Source organism: Stenella coeruleoalba (genome assembly GCF_951394435.1).
Source record: "Stenella coeruleoalba genome assembly, chromosome: 8".
Lineage (NCBI taxonomy): Eukaryota > Metazoa > Chordata > Mammalia > Artiodactyla > Delphinidae > Stenella > Stenella coeruleoalba.
The window spans coordinates 55,547,032-55,572,737 of NC_137154.1; the positions used below are offsets into that span (position 1 = coordinate 55,547,032).

A 25,706-nucleotide genomic window follows, 5' to 3' on the forward strand; every position below is an offset into this window, starting at 1 on the left:
GGGCAAAGAAAGAGGAAAGGTCAGTTCTTATAGAGCACATAGTATGACCAAGACCTGGGTACGGGAAAATATGACAGGTTCAGAGAATGTGGAACAGTCTTTTTTGAATGTGCAAAAGAAAGAGGAAAGGAAGAGTCTGGTGGTCCTGGAAAGCCAACACCATCCTAAGAATTTTTAATCTTTTCTTTACTGATAATGGAGAGCCATTGAAGAGAACAGATTAGCAGAGAAATGATAGTTATCGCTGTGCCCTTAACTGGAAGAATGAGGAAGACCAACCAGAGAAAGGAAACATAAGAGGCAGGAAAACTAAGAAGCTGTTGGAATACTCTGCAACAGTGAGAGATGATGGCAGGGAGACAGAGCACAAAAGACAATGCAAGTCACTTTACTCAACAACGGGGCTTAAAGAAGTACATGGCATAAGGGCCAACCCTCAAGAAAGTTAGAACCTTCCACTTGTGTCTATGATTAACAGAACGCCACCACCTTCTCTGATGAAACAGAAGTGACTGCTTTCCTTTTGTACCCAAATCCAGTAAAACAGAACAAAACAAAAAAACGTTTCACAACCACCCAGACCACAGACATGCACCATGGGTACATATGGTCCAGAAGTTGCATCATTCTTGCTTTGAGTGGAGAGTGCATGTCCCTCATGAACCTGTCTCTGTTCTTCTCTGAAGAACTACTCTGCATCGGAGATACTAAAGAGGAGTTAGCCTAGAGCAGGGGTTAGCAAACTTTCTCTGTAAAGAGCAGAGAGTAAATATTTTAAGCCTCACAGACTATACAGTCTCTCACAGCTTACTCAGATCTACAGTGGCATGGAAGAAGCCGTAAACAATTTGTAAGCAAACGAGAGTAGCTGTGTTCCAATAAAACTATTTAGAAAACGAGGTGGTGGACAAGATTGGCTTGCTAGCCCCTGGCCTAGACTAGGAGTGGGTAGGGAGGGAGAGTTGAGCAGTGGATCGGTAGGAAGAAAGGGACTAAGGTCTCTTCCAACCATGAGAGCCTTATGTATTTTTAACCAAGAAAATCTGACATGGTAACACCTCATTTAATCAGATGATTCATTCTTGGAACAGAGGGATGTGTTCTTTCACAAAACCAAGTATTAACTAGAACTCCCTTAGTTTCAGCCTTGACAGTTGAAAATATTTCTGAAACTCCAGAACCTTCTGCCTTGCCTTAGGTACTATACCAAAGATAACAGAACTTTCCTTTGATGACTAAGGACTTCTCAGAGCCTCAAACCATCTTTCCAGATACCAAATCTCACATGCCTTGTAGCTAAAGTTGTAGAAGAGTCAAGACATTTCTTGGAAGAGGGTTCTGTGTAACTCCTAGAAATGGGTGTGTCCTTTTAAGTTCCATCTTTCTGATGAGGGTAAAGCCCCAAACTGCCAACAAACCAGGAGAATCCTGTTAAGTGACGATTACAGTTAGTTAATTAGAATCTAACTGAGGTTACTGGATGATATCAATCAATTGAACTTATTAGTCAGGGACATTAAAAACATAATACTTGCATCTTCAAAAGCTCTTTGCTTTATATATAAAAAAATCCACCCATAACACATGCACACACTCATCACTCACACTCACCTTTCTCTCTCTTTTTTTTTTTTTTTGCGGTACGCGGGCCTCTCGCTGTTGTGGCCTCTCCCGTCGCGGAGCACAGGCTCCGGACGCGCAGGCTCAGCGGCCATGGCTCATGGGCTCAGCCGCTCCGCGGCATGTGGGATCCTCCCGGACCGGGGCACGAACCCGTGTCCCCTGCATCGGCAGGCGGACTCTCAACCACTGCGCCACCAGGGAAGCCCTCACCTTTCTCTTGGTAAAACTGCAGGTGGTGATGTAGTTTGAGTTCCAGCCCAAATAATCACAGACAGAAGAAGAATTTGATCTGACTTGTGAGTACATGATGTACAACTATATCCCAACACATTGCAGCATGAAGAACACTAAGCTAGACTTATGGCCCATAACTGTTAACAGCAAACAATAAGAGAGTCCAGCGGGTTATGTAACAGTCACACATTTCTGGAGAAACACTTCCTGAGTGAGAAAGGGCTTCCTGCTACCCTTCCTCTAGGTGTCCTTCAACTACTCTGGACCATGATGATTTTACACTCTGAGGGAGGAAAAAAGGCACTTGAGTTCCTGCTAGATTCCATGTGCTTTCTATCCATTATCCCATTTAATCCTCAAACCAATGCTACAAGGCAAATAAATCCCTTTTTTTTTTTTACAGATGAAGAAAAAGAGGTTCATCGAAGTTAAACAATTTGAAGAGATCACAGTCTCAATCTTTTGGTCCACTGAGTCAGGGCTTAGGGTCCAGAAAGAACTTAAGGAGAAGCTAATGCAGATGAACTGCTGACTACACTTTGGGAAACACTGGCCACAGAGTTTATGAAAGGTCAAGTTCACAGTTAGTAGGTGACGTCGATAGAGGAATTAGAATTTAGGTCTTAGCTCCTAGTCCAAAGTTATTTGCAGTCCTCAAATCCAAATCCCTTAGGATCATAGTTATATGCCCCGGACTCATTCACTTGAGTAATAAAGATCCTCTCTGACTCCAATGAACCTTCCTTGTTCCCTGGGCACAGGATAAACTTTATTTTACCACAAGACAAGTCCATTCTAAGGTCAGGGGCTTTTTTAGCTCCAAAATTTAGCACAGTGCTTGATAGATGTTATGCACTATATAACTCTTCAGTGAAAGGTATACCAAAGAAATAAAAGGAAAGAATGTCTATTTGCTCCCTCTTTTGGTAAAAAACATACAAACAAAACCTCTCAGTCAGATGATCTGCTAATGTAACACTTCTAGGATTCTAACCATCTCTACCCTGGGTGAGATAGTACACATACACCATAAACACAAAAGATACCATGGAAAAGTACATGTCTTTTATGTGAAACTGACTCCCAACCCTAGGCTTCAGGGGGTGGATCATGGGAACCTAAATAAAGCCAATTAATACATTTCATCCAGTGATTGGTTCAGCAATGGGCACAAGCTCCAAGCCAGCTCAAACAGTCATTAAGATTCAAGACTAAGACTTTTGTTTGTGTTACTAAGAGTGGGCTCTCTCTTTCACTGGAGAAAAGGTTGGCATGATAAGAGCTTGAAGTTGCAAGGACCACCCTCTGGAGTCTAAGAACAACAAAGAGAGAGCAGAGTTGAAGAGATGGACCTTGATGAAATGTGTGTCCTAAATCAAGGGGATCCTGAAGCCAGGTTTCCCCTTTCTGGTGACTCAACAAACTCTTTCTCATTTAACACAGGTTTTTGGTGTGTGTGTGTGTGTGTGTGTGTGTTTTTAATTTCTTTGGATGTTTTATTGGTATTTCTTTGACCTTTTTTTTTTAACATCTTTATTGGAGTATAATTGCTTTACAGTGTTGTGTTAGTTTCTGCTGTATAACAAAGTGAATCAGCTCTACATATACATATATCCCCATATCTCTTCCCTCTTGCATCTCCCTCCCACCTTCCCTATCCCACCCCTCTAGGTGGTCACAAAGGACGGAGCTGATCTCCCTGTGCTATGTGGCTGATTCCCACTAGCTATCTATTTTACGTTTGGTAGTGTATATATGTCCATGCCACTCTCTCACGTCGTCCCAGCTTCCCCTTCCCCTGCCCGGTGTCCTCAAGTCCATTCTCTACGTCTGCATCTTTATTCCTGTCCTGCCCCTAGGTTCTTCATAACCTTTTTTTTTTTTTTTTTTTTAGATTCCATATATATGCAACACAGGTTTTAAGCATGTGTCCTATTTTGGACCCAGAACCAGTTTGTTACCACAAGAATGACTCAGAGGTCCTTTCCATGTGCTCTCATCAAATTCATTATTTAATCCATTCTTTTGTTTCCTTCACTTTCAATTTTTTTTCCATTAGCATTTATTCTCCTTCCTCCTTCCAGTCATTCAATCAACATTTATCAAACGTGGATAAATGTCAGTGCCTATTAGTGCCAGGTCCTTTAGGATCTCATGATTCTTGGAAAGGGCAGGCAGGTACGTACACAGGTAACTCAGCGTGCTGAGGTCAGGACTCCAATAGAGGTATGAACGGAGAGCACTCTGCTTGGGAGCAGTCAGGGAATGGTGCAGAGCACAGGTGATACCTGGATTGGGTCTCGAAGGATGAGAGGAGTTTTGCTAACTGAAGAAAAAATACTGGAGGAGGAACTTTTCAGGAAAAGAGAATAATACGAGTACAGTTAACGCTCATTATTCACAGTAGTTATGGTCTATAAAGTCACCACAAACACTGAATTAGCAAATACTGAATCCTTTCTCCTAGAGGAAATTCAGGGTTAGGTTCCTGCAAGCCTCTGGCCAAAATATTTTCGTCAACCAATCCATACATAATCTTGTTTTATGTCTGTTTCTGTGTAAAGACACCGTATTTAATATATACTGCTGATTCATTAATATTGAACTCACAGCTAACAGCACGATAACTCGAGTCTGGATGAAGTTTATCTAACACGTGTGTTTCCTCCAAAAGGTACACGATTATCTTGTGCTTAGGAGCCGTAGACAGTAGTTCAGCACTCCGCTTGGGGGCATTTTAAATAGTGAAATCATCAAACAAAAAAGCACAAAAATGTGAAAAACATGGCATTAAGAGGAAGGGGCACTAGTGTGCAGGGTAAGAGCTGAAACAAGAAGGCAGAGTGTGGCTCTGTTCTGTCTCAGCGTGGAACATGTACATGGGGAGCTCAGACTTTTCACTGCTCTGCATGTTGCATGTCTGTGACTGACCTTGAAAGAGCTGTGAGTACTGGCTTTGGGGTTACAAATAAATTTTAGTAAGTAGGTGAATTCTCAAATATGGAGGCTGGAATCTCTGAATAGGAGTATCAATTATATGAGAAAAAGCTTGGTGTGTTCAAACAGTGAAGCTAAGTTTGTGAAGCTGCAGGAAGATAAAAAACAGCATGGAAAGGCGATCACTGAAAGGAAGGCTGGAACAGTGATTTGGGGCTATTTTAAGAAAGGCTTCACATGCTGAGTTTTATGTATTTTTCTGTAGGTCAGCTGTTCTCAATATCAAATATTAATGCAAAATTAAAAATTTGAGAATTCCCTCACAGAACAGAAATATACATTTTAGTATTTGTTAACTAAGAAATAAAAGCTGCGAGGAATTCATGAACTCAATTATTTTGCCAATCACAATATCTACATTTTTTTAAAAGTACAAACACATGTAAAACACTTATTCACTGCATAAGTAATGCTTGGTGTGAGTGAGTGTGTGTGTTGTTAAGGACCCAGTCCACCATGTCGGAACGACTGTCATGTACCTAGCGGAGCAGCCCAGGTAGAGAGAACTACATGTGCAAAAGCCCTGAGGAGGAAGAAAGCTTGGCTCGTGGTAGGACCTGACAGCAGGGCATGGCTGGAGAATAGTGAACACAGTGGAAAGTATAAGGAGGACAAAGCAGGGACAGATCATAATGAAGCCTTGAAGATCATTTTATGAAGTGTAGCTTTTATCTTAAATAGAACAAGATCCCTCAATAGGGGCGTAATTAAGTAAACTGATATATTAGCAATTGAAGAAACAAACAAGAACAATGTAGTACGATCCTACTTATATTAAAAACCCTATATGTTTATGGATACACACATATGCACGCCACTACATATATATGTGTATTTACAGTATACATATATAGTATATACACGCACACACACACAGTGTCTTACAAATGCTCAGAAAGGCATTCCAAACTGTTAGCAGTGGTTTCCTGTGGAGGAGAGTTGGGTATATAAGAGTACAAGGGAACTTTCATACTTTAATCCATGCACTTCTGTATTTTTAAATAAATAGAGCATGAGACCGCTAAATGGTTTTACATTTTTTCATATTTACATTTCTTAAAGGATCATTCTGGCTTGTAGCAAATGAAGTGAAGGCGGAAAGAGCATGAGTAGGGAGCTCAGATAGACAACTAAGAAATAATGGCATCTGGGTCAGGACAGTGGCAAAGGACATATACCTCCAAGATATATTTCAGAGGCTGAAATGGCTGCCCCTGGTGATGAACTGAATATGGGGGATATGGGAGAAGGAAGAATAAAGAAAGACTCCAAGATTCCAGCTTGAGCACGCAGGTGTTGTGTTATGACTTATGGTGGGGAAGGGAACCACAGCCACATCTCTCTGACAACCTCTCATGGTGCACGCTACCCACTCTTTGTCTCTACTGCATCCTAAACAAAGGGGTAAAATGAATTTGACATGTGTGAGAGGGAGAGGGTCACAATCTGAGAAACCAAAGAGCCTTGTATCAGTGATTACATTTACTGAATTCGAGATTGATTCCCCAAAGACCAGGTCAATCTTTCTGCAGAGGACTCAGGGAATCCATTAGTGAAATTACCTCTCCCATTGACAAAACAACAAATGAGTCATTGCCAATCCTTTGCATTTTGGAGAAACAAAGGTCATTTCACCGAAGAACCTCTCTTTCATGTCCTTGAATGCTCTGATCTAAGTTGTATTTAAAGAACTGAATTAAGTGAAGGTTACCAGGGAAAATCAGGGCAAAGTTGGGGGAAGGGTAGACAAATAACGCCCACAAATATAGTTAAAATGTTTCCTTTCCTCTAGGACAAAGTCTTCTCTCATCTACCTCCCCAACCCCAAGTAATCAAAGAGTAGAAGACTCAGCAGGCTTTGGCTTCCCTAAAGACCTGGTTTCACACTTTCTTAAACAACAGTGGTATTTAAAACTTTCCTGTGAAAAAGAAAAAAGAAAAAAGAAAAAAAAAAAAACCAACTTTCCTGTGCATCAGGATCACTGAGACACCTGTTTAAATGTAGATGTTCCCGGGTCCCAGTCTCCATAGAGATTCAGACTCAGCAGGTCTAGAGTGGGGTCCAGGGATACAAACCCCAAATGATTCTACTACACAATGTCCAAGAACCCCATTTGGAGAAACACTGAACTACATTGTTCATGATGGTTGATAAAATGCAGTTATAATTTAGGAAGTTGCACTGGAGGAAGAAGTGGATCATGGAGATCTGGGTTATACTTCCAGCTCCATCTCTAGTCAGTTAGCTGGGCGGGGGTGAAACCACTTTTCTGCTCTGAGCCACAGTTTCCCCATTTATAAAGCACAAGTGTTGATTTTCTGGATCTCCAACTTACCTTCAATTTCTGACCCCATTTTAAGACCCCAGGAAAAGACAAAGGGTTGGAAATGTCAAGTAGGGCTTCCTGCCCCTTGTACTAGAGTGACTCTCCCTAAGGTACTCAGATTGTGAATATACATGAATAAGAGTATAAAATCCAGTGCTTTCTGGAACTGGCTGGTTATGAGCAAATACAGGAAAAGCTACTTCTAAAGTACAAGATGAACTGGGAGTGGGGCCCTTCTGGAGCCTGGCTTTCTTCCCTAATCACAGCACTCAATATAAAAGCAGGGAACTAATTCAAAAGGTGGAAGGAGAAACTGAACCTAATTCCAAAGATTAACTCAGGTGCTCAAATAAATGCCCTGTCTGCCTCCTGGGAGCCCTCATTTACATCCATCCAGCTGCCTGAACTACATATATCTGAAAAACATTCCCGTATGGAGGCTATTCCACAACCTCCATATGATTTATTAGAAAGGCTTTTGTTTAATTTATAAGAAGTCAGTATATAGCATTAGAAGAATGACCTCTGGGCTAATGCTTCCTTTTTTTCCCCCTTGTTTTTTAAAAGTCAACATTACAGAGGTATATAATTTATATGCAACAAAATTCACCCATTTTAAGACTTCAGGCAGATGGGTTGTGATGAATGTATACACTGTATAACACCACCACAATCAAGACAGAACACTTCCATCACCCCAAGGCATTCCCTTGTGCCATTTCCAGATTAATCCCCACTCCACCTGGCCCCAGGCAATAAATGATCTGCTTTCTATCACTGTAAATTAGATCTGTCTTCTCTAGAGTATCACAGAAACAGAATCATACAGTAAATATTCTTTTGTGCCTGGCTTCTTACGTACAACATAAAGTTTTATGATTCATCCAGATTGCTGCATGAATCAGTTTTTAACTGCTGATTTTAATTGCTGATAGTATAACATCTTAAGGAGTTACCATATATGTTTACCATTCACCTATTACTGGACAGTTACATTGTTTCCAGTTTGGGGCTATTATGAATAAAGCAGCCATGAACAATCATGTAGAAGTCTTTTTGTGAACCTGCTTTCGTTTCTCTTGGGTAAATACCTAGAAGCAGAATGGCTGGGTAACATGGTAAGTATATGCTTAATTTTATAAGAAACTGCTAAACTGTCTCCCAAAGTGGTTGTCCATTTTTGCATTCCCACCAGCAATCTGTGAACACTGTAGTTTTTGTACAACACTTAGCCATTATAGCCAATCTAGTGAGTGTGTAGTGGCAACTCAATGTGGTTTTAATTTGCATTTCCCTGATGATGAATGATGTTGAGCATCTTTCCATTTGCTTATTGGTTCTTTATCTTCCTTTGTGATGTCTGTTCAAATCTTTTGCCCATTTTTAATTTGAGGTTTTTGCTTTATTATTGAGGTTTTTTTTTTTTTTTTTTTTTTTTTTCAGTATGCGGGCCTCTCACTGTTGTGGCCTCTCCCGCTGCCGAGCACAGGCTCCGGATGCACAGGCTCAGTGGCCATGGCTCACGGGCCCAGCCGCTCTGCGGCATGTGGGATCCTCCCGGACCGGGGCACGAACCCGTGTCCCCTGCATCGGCAGGTGGACTCTCAACCACTGCGCCACCAGGGAAGCCCTATTATTGAGTTTTAAGAGTTCTTTGTATATATTTTGGATACAGTCCTTTGTCAGACATATGTATTGAGAATATTTTTTCCCAGTCTGTGGCTTGCTTTATCACTTTTTAAATGGTGTCTTTTAAAGAGCAAATGTCTTTAATTTTGTCCAATTTATCATTTTTAAATAGTTCAGGCTTTTTTTTTTTAAAACAATTAATTAATTAATTAATTAATTTATGGCTGTGTTGGCTCTTCGTTTCTGTGCGAGGGCTTCCTCTGGTTGCGGCAAGCGGGGGCCACTCTTCATCGCGGTGCACGGGCCTCTCACTATCCCGGCTTCTCTGTTGCGGAGCACAGGCTCCTGACGCGCAGGCTCAGTAATTGTGGCTCATGAGGCTAGTTGCTCTGCGGCATGTGGGATCTTCCCAGACCAGGGCTCGAACCCGTGTCCCCTGCATTGGCAGGCAGATTCTCAACCACTGCGCCACCAGGGAAGCCCATGGTTCAGGCTTTTTTATGTCTTATATTTCTTGTCTAAGAAAGCTCTGTCTACCTCAAGGTCAGAAAGATTTTCTGCTTCATTTTCTTGTAGAAGTTTTATCACTTTAATTTTTATGTTTAGGTCTATGATCCATTTTGGGTCAGAGTGAGGTAAGGATCATGGTCCATGTTTTTCCACATGAATATACAGCTATTCCAGCAGTGTTTGTTGAAAAGAAGTACCCTTTCTTTATCAAATTGCCTTGACACTTTTGTTGAAAATCGGTGACCAAATGGATGTAGGTCTATTTCTAGACTTTCTATTATGTTCAATTGATCTCTCTCTATATATACTTCTGCCAAGACCACCCTGTTTTGATTACTGCAGTTTTACAATAAGTCTTGAAATCAGGTAATGTGAGTCCTTCAACTTTGCTCATCTCTTTCAAAGTTGTTTCGATTATCCTAGTTCCTTTGCATCTCCATAAAAACTTGAGAATCAGCCTGTCAATTTCTACCAAAAACAACAACAGCAACAAAAACCAAAATGCTGAGATTTTGATTGCGATTGCATTGAATCTAGAGATCAATCTGGAAAGAAATTGACGTGATATCATTTCCTCCTTAAAATTCAACAGAGAAGCCATCAGGCCTGGAGTTTTCTTTGTGGGAGGTTTTTAATTATAGGTTAATTTTTTAAATAGATACAGGGCTATTTGGAATTTTACTTTCTTCGGTGTCAGCTTTGACAATATGTGTCTTTCACAGAATTTGTCATAGCATATAAGTTAACAAATTTATTCAGGCAAAGCTGTTAATAATATTCTATTCTCTTTTTTTAAAAATTGAGATATAATTCACATACCATAAAATTCACCCTTTTAAAGTGTACAATTCAAATTTCTTTTAGTATATTCACAATGTTATACAACCATCACTGCTATCTAATTCCCAAACAATATCATCTCCCCCAAAACTATCCTGTACCCATTATCAGCCACTATTCAGTCCGCCTTCTTTCCAGACCCTAGCAACTACTAATCTTCTATTATCTTTTATATCTGCAGGATCTATAGTAATGGGCTGGTCCATTTTTGGTGTATTCTATTTCCACCGAGATCTAGTTCTAATGCAGGAATCAAAAGAGTTGAAGTCACATTACAGTCTGGGACTCTGGAGAAATGGAAAAAGAGAGAATTTTCCTGAAGTTTGTTAACTAGGCTCCTATTGCCTAGCAGCACTTTTCAACCAGTGAGAGTGTGTGCCAAGTTATTGAAAGGTTTTGATTACTCCAGCCCTAGGAAAGCTGAAGTCCTTGGCCTAGTCTCCTCTGGTCACAAGCTACCGGCAGTCTGACATTAAAATGCTATTTTTTTGTGATATGATATAAAAAAATTTGGAAGGCGTGGGCCTACAGTACTAAGTCCAAACTAATCAGGATAATATTCTAGGACCTTCTTTCATTTGGTCTCAAACTGCTTCCTGTAATTGCCTGCTACTCCTTTCCCTCTGTCCAATCTTATTCCCACAAACATCCTAGACTCCAGGCAGAATGAAGTATTTTAACCCAAGTAGCCATGCAATTGTGTGCTCTTGAGGTGTTCCCTGTCAAATACTACTAATCCTTTAAGATTCTACTAAAATGCACTTGGGAAACTCTCTGGAAAGGCAGGGACCATGCTCATCTTCCCCTTCAGAAAGCAACAGCTGAACTGAATATGCTGGCGGAGGACCCAATACTGATAGGCTCTCAGAGTACAAATCTCTTTTTTGTATTTTCGAAACTGTCTTATGAAGAAAGCAAGAAAGGGATCACCATCATCATTTTGTAGATCAAGGAACGTTCATCCAGAAAATAGTAATGACCTGACAAACTCATACAGAGCTAGAAGAATCCAAGTTTCCTTTATACCATGCCATTTATTGTTATACTATTTTTTAAAAATAGAACCCAAAGCCTTTCATTCTAAAATGAGTCCTACCTTAAAAAAAATTTTTTTTGACGTTAAAAAAAATTTTTTTTGTGGTTAATTTTTTTCAGCTTTATTGAGGTATAAAGACATAAAATTTAAGATATTTAAAGTGTACTTGATATACGTGGTGACCTGATATACATATCCAACCTATCTCTTAAATTGCAAAAATTTCCTAGCAGCGGTCTACAAAAACTTATATTTACTTTAAGATGTAAGACTGATGGGAGAGATGAGAGTTGAGGATAGGAATGAATCCTGAATGTGGTACAGAGCCTTCCACAGGGAAGGGGAGGTGGCACACTGGGGCTCTGGTGCCCTGAAGCCTTATTACTTTACAAGCTACTGTTGGTCACTTAGCTGATTCAGAGCTGTCTCTGACCACTTCTGGAAATAGAAGAACCAGGACCTTTTCATCTTAAGAAGTAAAACCCACCTATTCCATTTATTTCTAGGTACCCTCTCTACCTGCGTCTGGGTGAATAACGCGGCTGAATAAATATTAGAATCGACGCTCAGCTCTTAGATAAGTTTCCATCTTGAGGCACCCTGACTCTGTGACATAGGGCTCTCTGGGGCCCTAGAAACTCTCCCAAAGTCTCAGTTTCTTCCACGACTTCGGGACAAAAGTTTGCAGATTCCAACTGGGGAGCTACGCCTTCCTCAAGTATCTCCCAGGCTTAATCCTGGTGCCTTTCTAAGTAAAACTCTATGATTGAAACAAACCATTTCTGACCTTAATCCTTCTCTGAACAAATAATGTTCCACTGTAGCAGTAAAAAAATACAGAATCAAGTCCAGCAGTTTAATATCTAGAATGCATACCCCTGTATTAAAACCCCTATACCTATTCACCATGCCTGCCCTCTACAGAAACTTCGCACTTTATTTTTGTTAGAACCTTCAACTTTACTGCACCCTGAACTGAAAGAGCTTTCCATAAACTGGAATATAACATAACTTATTAATCCCAACCAAATCCAAACCTATATACTTTCTAAAATATCAACACAGATTGAAATTACACCAGAAAATTTATCTAAAAGGATTATAAGTAGAGATTATTTGTAAGCAGTCCTTGGTTTATAATAGCTCCAAGTTTCATCAGGAATGTTATCTAGTTATTTCAGATGCACAAGTGTTTTGTAAGCTTCTGGAAGGCAGAGACAGAAAAGATGCATGGTACAGTGGAAAATAAACAGGATTTAGAATCTGAAGATGTGAGTTCAAACTCCTGGCATCACTTACTAGCTGTGTGACCCCAATGAGTCACTTAACCTCTGTAAGCCTTAGTTTCCTCATCTGTAAAATGGAACAAACTTCACCTACCTCACATGGTTATGGAGAGGAAAAAATAAGGCAAGGTACATATGTTTTTAAAAAAGCATTATGTACAAATATGAACTTTATCTTCTAATTGTTTGGGACGTGGGCTTCTCATCACCCCTGTATTTGGGCATAATTCAGTGCAAAAGACCAGAGTAGGTAACTAAAATGATCTCCTGATGTCTATGTAGGACAGTGTCTTAGTGGTCAGTAAAACCACACACTCTAAGAAAAGTTAGGTATGGCCCCATATATAAAACTCATAACTTTGAAAAAATAACTTTCTAACTCAGTCACTAAGGGTGCTTCGTGAACACCACCACCTCTCATGTGTACCTGCAGTCCTGGATGTAGGTCCTTGCTATTATTCTCCACCAAAGGAATCAGAACTCTTGGAGGGGAGTTGATTCCATGTTGTGGAATAAAAAGAATTAGGATAGGTCTGAATGTGCTGTTTATTCAATAATAAAAGCAAGGGTTCTTTAAAATATACAGAGAAGGAAATGTCAGGGATATTTAAAGTCAAAAGGACTAGATTTAAAGGCATTCTCAATGGCCAAGTTGTAACATTTTAGGATTAAAAGTTGAGGCTGTGAAAATATGAGTTCATAATATCCAAAGGATTAAAGTGTACAAAAGTTTTTTTATACAAAAGGAAGGTGACTATAATAGGGTTTTTGTGGGTTTTTGGGTATTTTTATTGATTCTGATAAGAAGGGCAGTCAATACAGGGGACTTTCCTTTCTTCTATTACACAATATAGCTGATATGAAGTGTAGATGTGTGCCTGTTTCTATCTGTATAAGCAGAGAAAGAATATACACAGGAAACTATGAATAAGGAGGAATTACAGGAAAAAGTAGAAATTACAGAAAGACTAGGAAGGACTGATGAGCACTGGTGGTCATACATAATAGCTCACAAAAGGGGGGCTGTCTAACGGTTAAAAAGCACTGGTGGTCACAAATACTCACCAAGTATCGGTTTGGCCAAAAAGTTCATTCAGTTTTAAGTAAAAATAAAAGACACGTTTTCATTTTCACCAAGAATTTTATTGAACAATGTATTCGCTCACCGAACAAACTTTTTGGCCAGCCCGATAGAATGAGGGTCCAACATAATGTTCCCAGATAATACTTAAGCTTGCAGAGCAGAGCTGACTTCATGAACTCCTATTCTCTCATCTTCTAGCAGTGGTTCCCAGACTTTAGCATGCATCAGAATTACCCAGAGGACACGCTGAGATGCAGATGCCTGGGACCCATCCCCCAGTTTCTGATCTAGAGGCTGAGGTTGGGGTGGGGTCTGAGAACTTGCATTTCAAACAACTGATCAAAAGATGCTGGTTGATGCTGCTGGGTCTGGAACCACACTCTGAGGACCACTTTCCTATATGCATCACTAATCGCAGTGATGTGTTTGCTGAAGCATAAGCAGTAGGTCCTGAATAATGGTAACATTCAGGTCACTGTCGCATAATGACTGGACAGTGTTTATAACCCTGGCCAAGCAAGAGACTAAAATCTCCTCCTTTCAAAGGAAGAAATTAGATTATAAGAAGATAAAACCTGTGTGAAAGCATGAACTAAAGGTCGTATTAATGTAGCAACTGAAGTTTATCTAGAAAGATGAAGCTGGGCCTCACAACCAGTGGCAGGGATCTAAAACACTGTGAAGAGACCGAGCCACGGACCCAACCAAGGAGCAGTTAGTTTATAACTGGATAGCAAGACTTTGCCAATTTGAAAAAGTGTTCCTTTTACTTTTTCTTCTGGTCAGGCGATTTCCTGCTTATTTCCCTGGAAAAGGTTATTTGCCTGGGAAAGTCAAAATTATAACTTAAATCTTGGGATGATATCAAAGTAAGTACAGCATGCAAATAAGTACAAAAATAATGAAGACATTAATTAAGCCCAAGGTGTTGATGTTTTCGAATAAGATGAAGCATAAGTATACACATAAGGTTTGTAACCACTGTATTTGTATATGTCTTATTTACTATTTAAGGGTTTTGATGTATTCAAGAGAATCAGCCAAATTAAACTTGTCACGGCAATTAAGACAATGTAAACCAATCTGTAAGTAACAAGTAATGTTTAATGTCATCTATTAGGATGATGTTATTCCTCTTTAGGCACAAAAGCCTCTTGGAACTTCCAAATACCTGAGAGATTGCTGACCTCAGCCAGAAAGGCGACTATCAGGAAAGGTTTCAGAATGATGCTCCAGAGGAGGTAAAGTAGTTTACCATCTCTTACACTGCTGATTTAAAGGTGGAATGCTGCCATCCCCAAAGAATTCAACTGCAGGATCAAACATACACTGTGCAAAGTGGGGAAGAAAGTAAAACTTATTGAGCATCTACTTAGTACCAATCCAATCTCAGCACCTGGCTCACCGTGCATGCTCAATAACCACTATCTGTAATCCTAATGCAGACAGTGTTAAAAAGGATAAAGAATTATAATAATTATGGAACACAGAAAAGAGATCGATTTACTCTACCTTGAGAAAGGAGTCAAAGAATATGCCAGGGTGAAAAGGCAGGAAGAGATTCCGTATTTTAAGCATAAGGAAGCATCTAAATACGTGGCATCTTCTGGAGACGGCAAGTGCTTATGTATGATTACAGGAAAGGATGTAGGGGGAGAGGTCATCACAAATGAGGCTGGAGAGAAAGGTTTAAGATGAGATCATGGATAGTCTTGAATGTGGCCACACCAAGGAGCGTGGACTTATCATCTAGGTGATGGGAAGAAACAGGATCAGATCTAGGCTTTAAGAAAATCTAACTGAGCTACATACAACATGAAAAGTCTTACAAACATGAAATTGAGAGAAGAAAGCAAGGTTGAAAATGTGATTTCATTTAAAGTTCAAAACTAGACAAAATTAACCATAGTGCTTAAGGATACACATGGTAAAGCTATAAATGAAAGCAAGGAAGTGATTACCACAGAAGTCATTATATACCTGGAAGGGGGGACGGGTGGAGTAAGAAGGAGATGATTGGGAAGGGACACACAGGGGTTTCTGAGGTGCAGTCATTTTTTTGGCCTGGGTGGTAGTGATATGGGTGTTTCCTTCATTGAACCGTATGCTACATACATTTTTTGCATTGTATTATATTTCACAATAAAATGTTGTAGAATATATAATTGGAAGCATCTGGAAGGATGATGAGGTGGGCAGAGTCTGAAGACAAGGAGAGAAATCAAGAGTTGGTCACAATAGTACAGGCAAAGGAAGAGAGCTTGAGTAAGGTCACTGGTAGTGGGACAGAGAGGAAAAGAAAAGGGTATTGAGAATTACTTAGAAGTTAGGTTTCAGTGACCCATTAGAAATAGAAAGGAAAGGAGAGGAACGAATCATGACTGTAAGATTTTTCAAGTTTTAAGCTTGGGAAGCCAGATGTTAGGCAGGAAAAACACAAAGAGCAGGAGACTCGTGCAACAAAAAGACTTTGAGATATGATTCACATAGCATGTGAATTCACTCTAAAATTCACTCTTTAAAGTGGACAATTCAGTGACTTTTACTGTAGTTACAACGTTGTGCAACTATCACCGTTACCTAATTCCAGACTATGTTTACCACCCAAAAAGAAACCCCATAGTCATTTACTCATGAACTGTCACTCCCCATTCCCTGAGCATCCTCGCCCCTCAACCCTCATGTGATTTTAAGAGAATTAAAACCTGTTTTGTGGGTTAAAAGTGTCTTGATAGAGTAACAGTGACATTCAGTTGGTCTCAGCAGCCCAATCCCCAAAGAGATCTTGTATCAGAGCCTTAATTCGTCTCTCCACAAAGATGGGAGCTCTGGAGAAGTTGAGGAACCTTCTTTTCTCAAGATGTAGAGGGGAACATCCCCAGTCCTAGTTCCACCTTGGAAGGAGACTGAAGTCAACGGGGATCAAGGTGGCAGAGACAGGTGTCAGGTTATAGTGGCTTTCAGCCAGTGGCAGTACCGCACCCTCCAGGGTGCGGAAAGGTGTGTGTGTGTGAGGTGGGGGGTAAGTTGTCACAATGATTGGGGAGTACTCCATGCATCAGAGGGCAGGGGACAGGGATACTAACCTCAAACAAGGCATGGGGCAGTCCTGCATAACCGAGAAGCGTCCCACCCAAAATTCCAACAGAGCTCCACCTCTCCTCTGAGAAGCAACAGGGGCAGAATTCCTATTACTTCTGAAGTCCAAAAGCCAAAATGGAGAGTTATGATCTGTAGTTGGGAACCAGGCCCAGGCCTGAGAATGTATGGTTAAGAATAGCTTAGAGAACAGAAGATTAAAATTAGCTCACAGTGAAAAGACAGTATTAATGGAAACCCAGATGTTAATAGTGATGAGTCTCAGTTAGCTGAGGAGGACCGTGGCCCAGGACATGTAGCATTCAACCATCACTTCTCTTGAGTCTTCTGCTACGTGTTAATAGCTGCAGCTTCAGGTACAGGAAAGGGTAAAGGACATATTCAGTGGTACAAACCATCAGAAAGAGTACCTGCAGGGGTATGCCCTATGGTCCATCTTAAAAAAGTAAGAAGGCTCATTAGGGAGCTCTCTATATAAGCACAAACTTTTTCTCTCTCTACACTGATTTTGTACGAAACTCTGCCATTGGCCATCCCTTTAATTCCAGCACTGAAGACCCCGTTAAAATTGGCACTTTGCTTTAAGACATGTTTTATATGTGAAGCTCTGGGAAGCATAGGCAGCAGCAGGAGACAGTCCTTAGAGTAAAAGCGCCTCTATTCCAGCAGTGAACACAACTAAATAAAACACACATTCACCTGTGTACCATATTGCAACAGGAACAATTTAATAGCTGAAAGGAAGTTTTGGAGTCAGCTTTGCTACTTATGAACTGCACGAACTTGGGATCTTTCATATCACCAAGCTTCAACTATAAAATGAAGATGATAATCTGGACAGCGTTGTTGTGAGAACCAGAAGTGAAAGGCTGTTTTTTTTTTCTTTCCCTAAATAAAGAATATAAACGTTTTAAACTTTCCTATAAAATTCTGTTAGAGTATAGAAGTGGGAAAGTTTATATTTGATATGAGAACAGTCTAACAAAGGAGGAAGCATTTGAACTAGGCTTCAAACACATGATTAGGAGAGCAAATGTATTACACTAAAAGTAATAATTTATGCAACATCTTCACTGAGCCACTGCTTTGCGCCAGGCCTGGGCCAGGCAGTGGGTGTTAATGACTTGGTACTGGTTATTGTATTGTTTTCATATTGCCTCAATACATTTGTTTATTCATTACTTCTTTCCACAAATACCTAAGATGTAATTAGTTTACCAGAGTAGCCAGACACCTAGAAAGTGTTAGACACCTGGACTCAGGGAGAGGTGGTAACCAGACAGGGGATGGTAGGTCCTGAGAGAGGTTCCTACCAGAAGCTCAGGCCAGCTTAGGCAAAGGCTGGATACCTGAGACACTGAGATGGGGTGGGAGACACAAGGAAGGAGGCATAGGTGAGTTCTACTGACAGTTGTATCTAACAAATAACGCTGTGCAGTTCTGGAGCTATTGATAGAAATCAGCTTCATGCCTTGCTGCAAATGACTACGAATACTGACTTCCCTCCCAACTCTAGGCTTGAAAACAGTTCTTTTTCCACGTCTATGTCACAAGGCAGGACATTATGTAAGACACCCTGAATCCAATGAATGCTACAATCAACTGAATGCCCCCTGGTGTTTAATGTAAGCTCTGAGCCAGGCTGTCCTATGAAGGAAGAGGAAAAGGTGGAGGAAGAAGAGAAGGAGGAGGAGGAAAGGGGGAAAGGATAAAGTATTTCCCAATAATTCTTCGATAAGAAAATATAGGAAGGCCAGCCTCAGCGGCTGAGGAGGGCAGGAGGAGGTCGCGGGTGGGGGCGGGGGGTGGTGGTGGGAGATGCTGCACTTTGGTGTAAATTGTAGTTGATGAGGGATAGTTTCTCAGACTCAAGTTAGAAGTGAGAGTTCAGATTAAGTGAGGCCGTCACTGCTGCTCTGAACACCTCAGAAGGGGAGAATGGATTTATCAGGAGTGAAAAAGAAGAGCTTGTTAGGAGTCAAAGAAAACAATAACAAGTCCAGCACTAGGGCTCCTTCTCCTACCAAATGCAAAGACCGCTCTGATGAGAAGTCCAAGGATCGCTCTAAAGATAAAGGAGTCAAGCGAGAAGGGCGGTGGTGGGGATAAAACTCGAAAGAGGGCTTCCCTGGTGGCGCAGTGGTTGAGAGTCCGCCTCCCGATGTAGGGGACACGGGTTCGTGCCCCGTTCCGGGAAGATCCCACATGCCGTGGAGCGGCTGGGCCCGTGACCCATGGCCGCTGAGCCTGCGCGTCCGGAGCCTGTGCTCCGCAATGGGAGAGGCCACAGCAGTGAGAGGCCCGCGTACCGCAAAAAAAAAAAAAAGAAAAAAAAGAAAAAAAAAACTCGAAAGAGGCGCAGCGCTTCCAGTGGTAGCAGCAGCACCAGGTCTCGGTCCAGCTCGACCTGCGGCTCGGGCTCCAGCAGCGGCTGCAGCTCATCTTCGGCATCGAGCCGCTCAGGAAGTTCCAGCACATCCCGCAGCTCCAGCTCCGGCAGCTCCCCTGGCTCTCCGAGTCCTTCTCGGCGCAGGCATGACAACAGGTGGCGTTCCCGCTCCAAATCCAAACCACCCCAATTAGATGAAAAGGAAAGGAAAAGGCAGAGCTGTCCCCTAAACCCACCAGAGAACACACTGGGAGCCTCACCAGGAATGTGACCAAGATCACATCATGGATATATTCTCCACCTATGGGAAAAGTAGAATGATTGACGTGCCTGTAGAAAGGATGCACCCCCATCTGCCTAAAGGCTACGCATATGTGGAGTTTGAGAAACCAGATGAAGCCAAGAAGGCGCTGAAGCACACGGACAGAGGACAAGTTGTTGGCCGGGAGGACCACTGCCACTGCTGTGCTGGCCCCCTGGCCTAGGCTACCCCCAGGCGAGTCGGCCCTCCCAGGAGAATGCTGCCACTGTCCCCCATGCGGCGCAGGTCACCCCGACGGTTGAGGAGAAGGCCACGTTCCCCTCGGCGGCGCATGCAGGTCCCCCGCCCGCTGCCATCGCAGGAGCCACTCCAGCTCCAACTCCTCCTGATAAGCAGGGCCACTGAAGCTCCGCCCCTGGGAGCTGCATCCCATCCAACTCACCTTTGTCACTTTTCTAGCCGAAGGAGGATCAGTAGGAAAGAAATCCCTCACTCAGGGGCAGGATTCAAAGGTGAAGGCAGCAACTGAGACGTCTGCCCTGGTGGCAGAGTTCTGGCTGCAGGAGCATTGTTGGTTTGGGGTCATGCCGATAAAGATGCCCTCCAGTTTTCTAGCTAGACAGCTCCCACGTTTCTAGTTCCTGAGAGTCAGTTTGGTGGCAAAGCCAGCGGGGATGAGCAGGGGGCTCCAGGTGGTGGTTCAGCCCCAGCCTGGGGGCACATTTCTCCATTCCACAGACGACCTGAGGCCAATCTGGTGGCCTGCAGAGTCCCTCAGGAAAGGGCATGCTTTTGCGCAGCTGTCACTCCTGTTAGCCTGGCTCTGCTCCCCGGCTTGAGTCCTCTCCGGACCTCTAGGGTCAAATACCCCATTATCTGCCCCAAATGGTTCTTTGCACATGTACTCATGCGTGCACATGCGCACACGCACACCCCACGTCTCCCTTTCTCTCTCTGAAATTGGTGAGCGAGTTGAGAGCCAGCTCTGCTAGGTCATCACAGAACCCCCTGTTGTACTGGTATTCATGGTGGTCTTGCAGGTTACCTTGGCAACGTGCACATTGCTTTTTTGGCTTTTATTGTAGAGTCGGTACTGTAAATTTTCTGTTTTGAGTTTTATAACTTTGTAGCATTTTAGATAATGTTGTGTTTGCGCTTTGTTGGAAAATATGGGAAAAGCAAGAGGGAGATTATTTTGCGTTTTCTCCAAGCTGTGTGCTGCTTAGCGTAAGAATAATAACTAAATACATTTACTCTATGCCAGGCACTGAACTATGCATTTTATATATATTTCATCCTTACCCATCCTATGAGTAGTTACTACTGTTATCTCGTTTTACAGATGAAGAAACTGGGGCATGAAGCAGCTAAGTAACTTAACCATAGATAAAAAGCTATGAGGTACCAAAGCGAGGACTTCTGACTCTGTCTTCTGGGCTCTTCTTGCTAACCAAGGCTTCTCCTCTTAAACTCAGACCTGCCTTACATCTCTCAGCTAGGGATTTCTGCAACGTTTTAGGTCTGAAGTATTAAGACTCTCAACAAGGGTGGTAGAAGCAGGAACTAAAAATAAGACGTTATCACATAATACACTGTTTTATGTTGCATCTTATAACTAGAGGACCTTTGAGTGGTGATCTATCAGAAAAACTGGGTTCAATCATTAGTCTGCTATTTATGGTGTGATCTCAGGAAAGTTCCATGACCTCTCTAAGACTCATGAAGAAAGTATCACCTGCTCTGTTTATCTTATAAGGTTGTAAAGAGAATCGGTCGTGTGTAAGCGTTAGTGTGTTGGCTTTGGGACCACTCTGAAGATTTTTCAAGTTCTTCAAATGTGTGGATCAATGCAGCTGCCAGATAAACAAAGTATTACCCACTACAATAAAGGAGATAGTCCTGAGCCTGGATCAGAATCCTAGATTATTGGGAATATTAACAGCCACTTCTGCTCCGCATGGGAGCCTTATGTAAAGCGCCTCATGTGATGCCTGTCTGACCCGGACGCTCAGTGAATGATTCCTTTCCTTGGTCCATCCCTGCACGAATCCCTCCTACCCCCATGCCCCCACCCCGGCTTTGTGCTTTTGTCGGTGAATTACAAGGGACTTGATACTCCATAGGCTAAGCAATAATCCAGGTTGGAACAGAACAAGAACTGTCTGGTATTCCCCCATCTCAGATCACTGGGGCTCATGAGCAACACTCATTGCCTCCCTATGATTCCTTTTTCCCATGCCCCAAATAGGCTGATTCATTTGTTCAGGGTACACCGTGGAGTCCTGCCAAATGCAAACAAGCTGTCTATGGGGCACGTGCCGAGCTATGCTGGGAGCAGGCTCATTACTGCCACAGTCACTACAACAAATAACAACAAAAGCCTCTAGGCGCAAATTAGCACACATAATAAACTTAATTCAAGAAACACTGAAGAGACCCTTAGTTGCATTTTAACTTACACAACACCATTTATCACACAAGTGCCGTGGGGCCTCTACAAACTGCAAATAAGACATTGGTACAGATTAGCTTCTACTACGCCTCAATGACTCTTCCAACTTAAATCCACCTACCACACACACACACACACACACACACACACACACACACACAGAGAGAGAGAGAGAGAGATGTGAAGGGAACACAGGGGAGACTGCAGAAAGAGTGACTGAAAAGAACTCACCGTCTGGAAATTATGAGAGAGGTCTGTGTTCTATTCCAAACTGGATTATTCCTTAGCCTCTGGACGTAGAAGTATCAAGTCCAGAAGTATCAAGTCCCCTGTAATTCATGCATAAAAGCACAAAGCCAGGAGGGACGTAAAGGAATCATTCACTGAGCACCTGAGTCAGACAGGAATCACAGGAGGTACTTTACGTAGGACACACATGTAAACAGGGGTGCCTATTAATACTCCCAACAAACGGAGACTAAATCACTGTGATGGTACTTGCAAACCTCTTTTCCAAAGTAATACACAATGTGTTACAAGAGGGACGAAACACCAGATACAGAGACAAATAATACTAGCTAGCATTTGAGCACCTATACAATGTGCCAGGACTGTGCTCAACTCTTTACTCATGTACACTGTCTGATTTTCAATACTCACAACCACCTAGGAAGTACATGATATTATCTTCATTTTGAGGACGAACAAAACGAGCTGCTTGAAATGGTTAAGCATCTTGCCTGGTCCGTCACCCAGGTTCAAATCCCACCTCAATCTTCTTCTGCCTGTGTGACCTCAGCCAAACCCCTCAACTTTGCTATGCATTAGCATCCTAACAGTGAACGGGGCTAAGGTCAGCCCTCCCTGCCACTCACTGAATGCTGCAAGGACTACATGTTATACAGAGGAGTAAAGTGCACGGAAAAGTATTTTGTCTTCTCCTAGGTGGACTGCAGTCAACGGCAGGCAGAGACCATTTCACAAGATCTTTTAAAATCCCTGAGAGGAAGACTGTCATGCACATGCGGAATGATTATGCATTCATAATCACTATGAGTGAGTACTGTTATCAACACAAATATGAATACAATGATTATGCATTCAAGATTACAGATGAACAAAAACTGTCTCGTCATCTTCTCAACATATTTACTGAGCACTGAGCATGCACTTCTGTGGCTGGCATTGTGCCACATGCTGTGGAGACACACAGATGAGTATGAGGACTTGGAGAGAGACAGTAGTGCACTAAAAGCGGAGTGACTAAAATGACATTGTGGAATAAAGGTGGCAGTGAGAACTAACACAGCTCAAGTAAGGGTTCATAGTGGCAGGAAAGGAGTGACACAGGGAAGGCTGAGAAAACAGGTTGGGACAGACTGTGGAAAAGCTATAAATGATCCTCTTAAAAGAATTTCAAAAGAGTCAGCAATGGGCTTCCCTGGTGGCACAGTGGTTGGGAGTCCGCCTGCCGATGCAGGGGACACAGGTTCGTGCCCTGGTCCGGGAAGATCCCACACGCCACGGAGCAGCTGGGCCCGTGAGCCATGGCCGCTGAGCCTGCGCGTCCAGAGCCTGTGCTCTGCAACGGGAGAAGCCACAACAGTGAGAGGCCCGTGTACCGCCAAAAAAAAAAAAAAAAAATAGAGTCAGCAAACCAAGGAGCTACCTTAAGAGAATCAGAGAAGCACAGTCACATGAGGGAGGAGGACAGTAAAAGGGCAGAAGGAGAAGGGCTCTCAAGTGAACTTGAAGTCTACCCCTAAGTTCTGCTCAAGGCTAGCTGCCTATGCAATTTTTTCCCTCTCCATTCCCCTCTTCTCACTTTATATCATAAATGGTCTTTTTCTTCTTCTTTTATACCTTTGGCCCACTTAGGTTACAAAGGACCCTGCTTTTAGGGTGTCTCCAGGGATATTTCAACTTCTGTTTTCTTATCCGTTAGATAGTTATAACATCCCAGGATTACTGTGCATATAAAATGAGGTAACATATAATTGTTCAACAAATAGTGCTGGGAAAACTGGATATCCACATGCAAAAGAATGAAGATGAACCTTTATACCATACACAAAAATTAACTAAAAATGGATCAAAGACTTACATGTAAGACCAAAAACCATAAAACTCTTAGAAGAAAACATACAGGAAAAGCTCCATGATGTTGGATTTGGAAATGATTTCTTAGCTATAACACCAAAAGCACAGGTAACCAAAGAAAAAAAATAGGTAAATTGAACTACAGAAAAATTAAAAACTTCTGTGAATCACAGGACACAAAAGAGCAAAAAGATAACCCATGGAATGGGAGAAAATATTTGCAGATCATATATCTGATAAGGGGTTAATATCCAGAATATATAAAGAGCTGTTACAACTCAACAAGATGAGAACAACAAAAACAACCTGACTAAAAAGGGGGCAGATTTGAATAGACATTTCTCCAAAGAAGATATACAAATGGCCAATAAGCACATGAAAGAATGTTCAACCTCACTAATCATTAGGGAAATGCAAATCAAAACCACAATGAGATACCACTGCACATCCATTGGGATGGTTGCTATAAAAAAATAGAAAGTAACAAATGTGTCAAGGATGTGAAGGAATAGGAACCCTTGTGCACTGTGGTGGGAATGTAAAGTAATGTAGCTGCTATAGAAAACAGTTCGGTGGTTCCTCAAAAAATTAAAAATAGAATTTCCATATGACCCAGCAATTCCACTTCTGGGTATATACCAAAAAAAAATTGAAAACAGGGTCTTGAACGATACTTGTATACCCATGTTCATAGCAGCATTATTCAAAGTAGCCAAAAGGTGGAAGCAATCCAGTGTCCATCTATGGATGCAGGGAGAAACAAAATGCAGTATATACACACAATGGAATATTATCCAGCCTTAAAAAGGAAGGAAATTCTGACACATGCAACAACATGGATGAACCTTGCAAACTTCATGCCTGGTGAAATAAAGCAATCACAAAAGGCAACTCCTGTACAATTCCACGTACATGAGGTACCTAGAGAAGTCAAACCCATAGACATAGAAAGTAGAATGGTAATTGCCAGGGGCTGGGGGAGGAGGGAATAGGGAGTTGTTGTTTAACGGGTACAGAGTTTTAGTTCTGCAAGATGAAAAGAGTTCTAGAGATGGGTGGTGGTGGCCGTTGTACCACCATTCAAGGATGTGGACGTACTTAACGCCACTGAACTTGTACACTTAAAAATGGTCACGTTGCTAAATTTTATGTTATGTATATTTTACGACAATTTTTTTAAAAAGGAATAAGGTTCCACAAATAGAAATAATTAACATACATAAAGCATCCAGCAATAAAACTTGGCAATGAACCTTAGTTCCTTCCTCTCCCCTGATGCAATCCTTTATTTCAAAGATTTTTTCAAACTACCTAAGGAGCTCAGCACAATCCAGTTCCCCAGCTCTGCCATTAAATCTGGCTGTGTATTCCAGGACGAATTCCTCTCCTTACTGAGCTTTGGTTTTTTTTTAACCATTAAAAAAAAAAAAAGAAGAAAAAAAAAAGGATTAAACTATACTACATTCCCTTTCAGCTATAAAAATACAAACACATTGACGGTTAAAGAGATTAAGAGTAGGCTAGCAGGGCTTCCCTGGTGGTGCAGTGGTTGAGAGTCTGCCTGCCGATGCAGGGGACACGGGTTCGTGCCCCGGTCCGGGAGGATCCCACATGCCGCGGAGCGGCTGGGCCCGTGAGCCATGGCCGCTGAGCCTGCGCGTCTGGAGCCTGTGCTCCGCAACGGGAGAGGCCACAGCAGTGAGAGCCCCACGTACCGCAAGAATAGGCTAGCAGAAGGGAAGGAAAGGAAACATTTTTGAGCACTTATTGTGTGCAAAATATTGTGATAGGGGCTGGGGGATTCACAAATACAAATATACAAAAGGAAGGTGATAATT

The 25,706-nt window shown here is 42.0% G+C and overlaps 1 protein-coding gene and 1 pseudogene across 2 annotated transcripts in view; one reads left to right on the top strand and one right to left on the bottom strand.

Moving 5' to 3' along the window:
- The window catches only part of GAB2 (GRB2 associated binding protein 2), a 172,293-nt gene that overhangs the window by 63,223 nt on the left and 83,364 nt on the right, over positions 1 to 25,706 (bottom strand). The window lies entirely within an intron of this gene.
- On the top strand, positions 18,604 to 19,705 carry LOC307189909 (RNA-binding protein with serine-rich domain 1-like; annotated as a pseudogene). The gene is made up of 2 exons: positions 18,604 to 18,761; positions 18,959 to 19,705. The product of its transcript is annotated as an RNA-binding protein with serine-rich domain 1-like (transcript).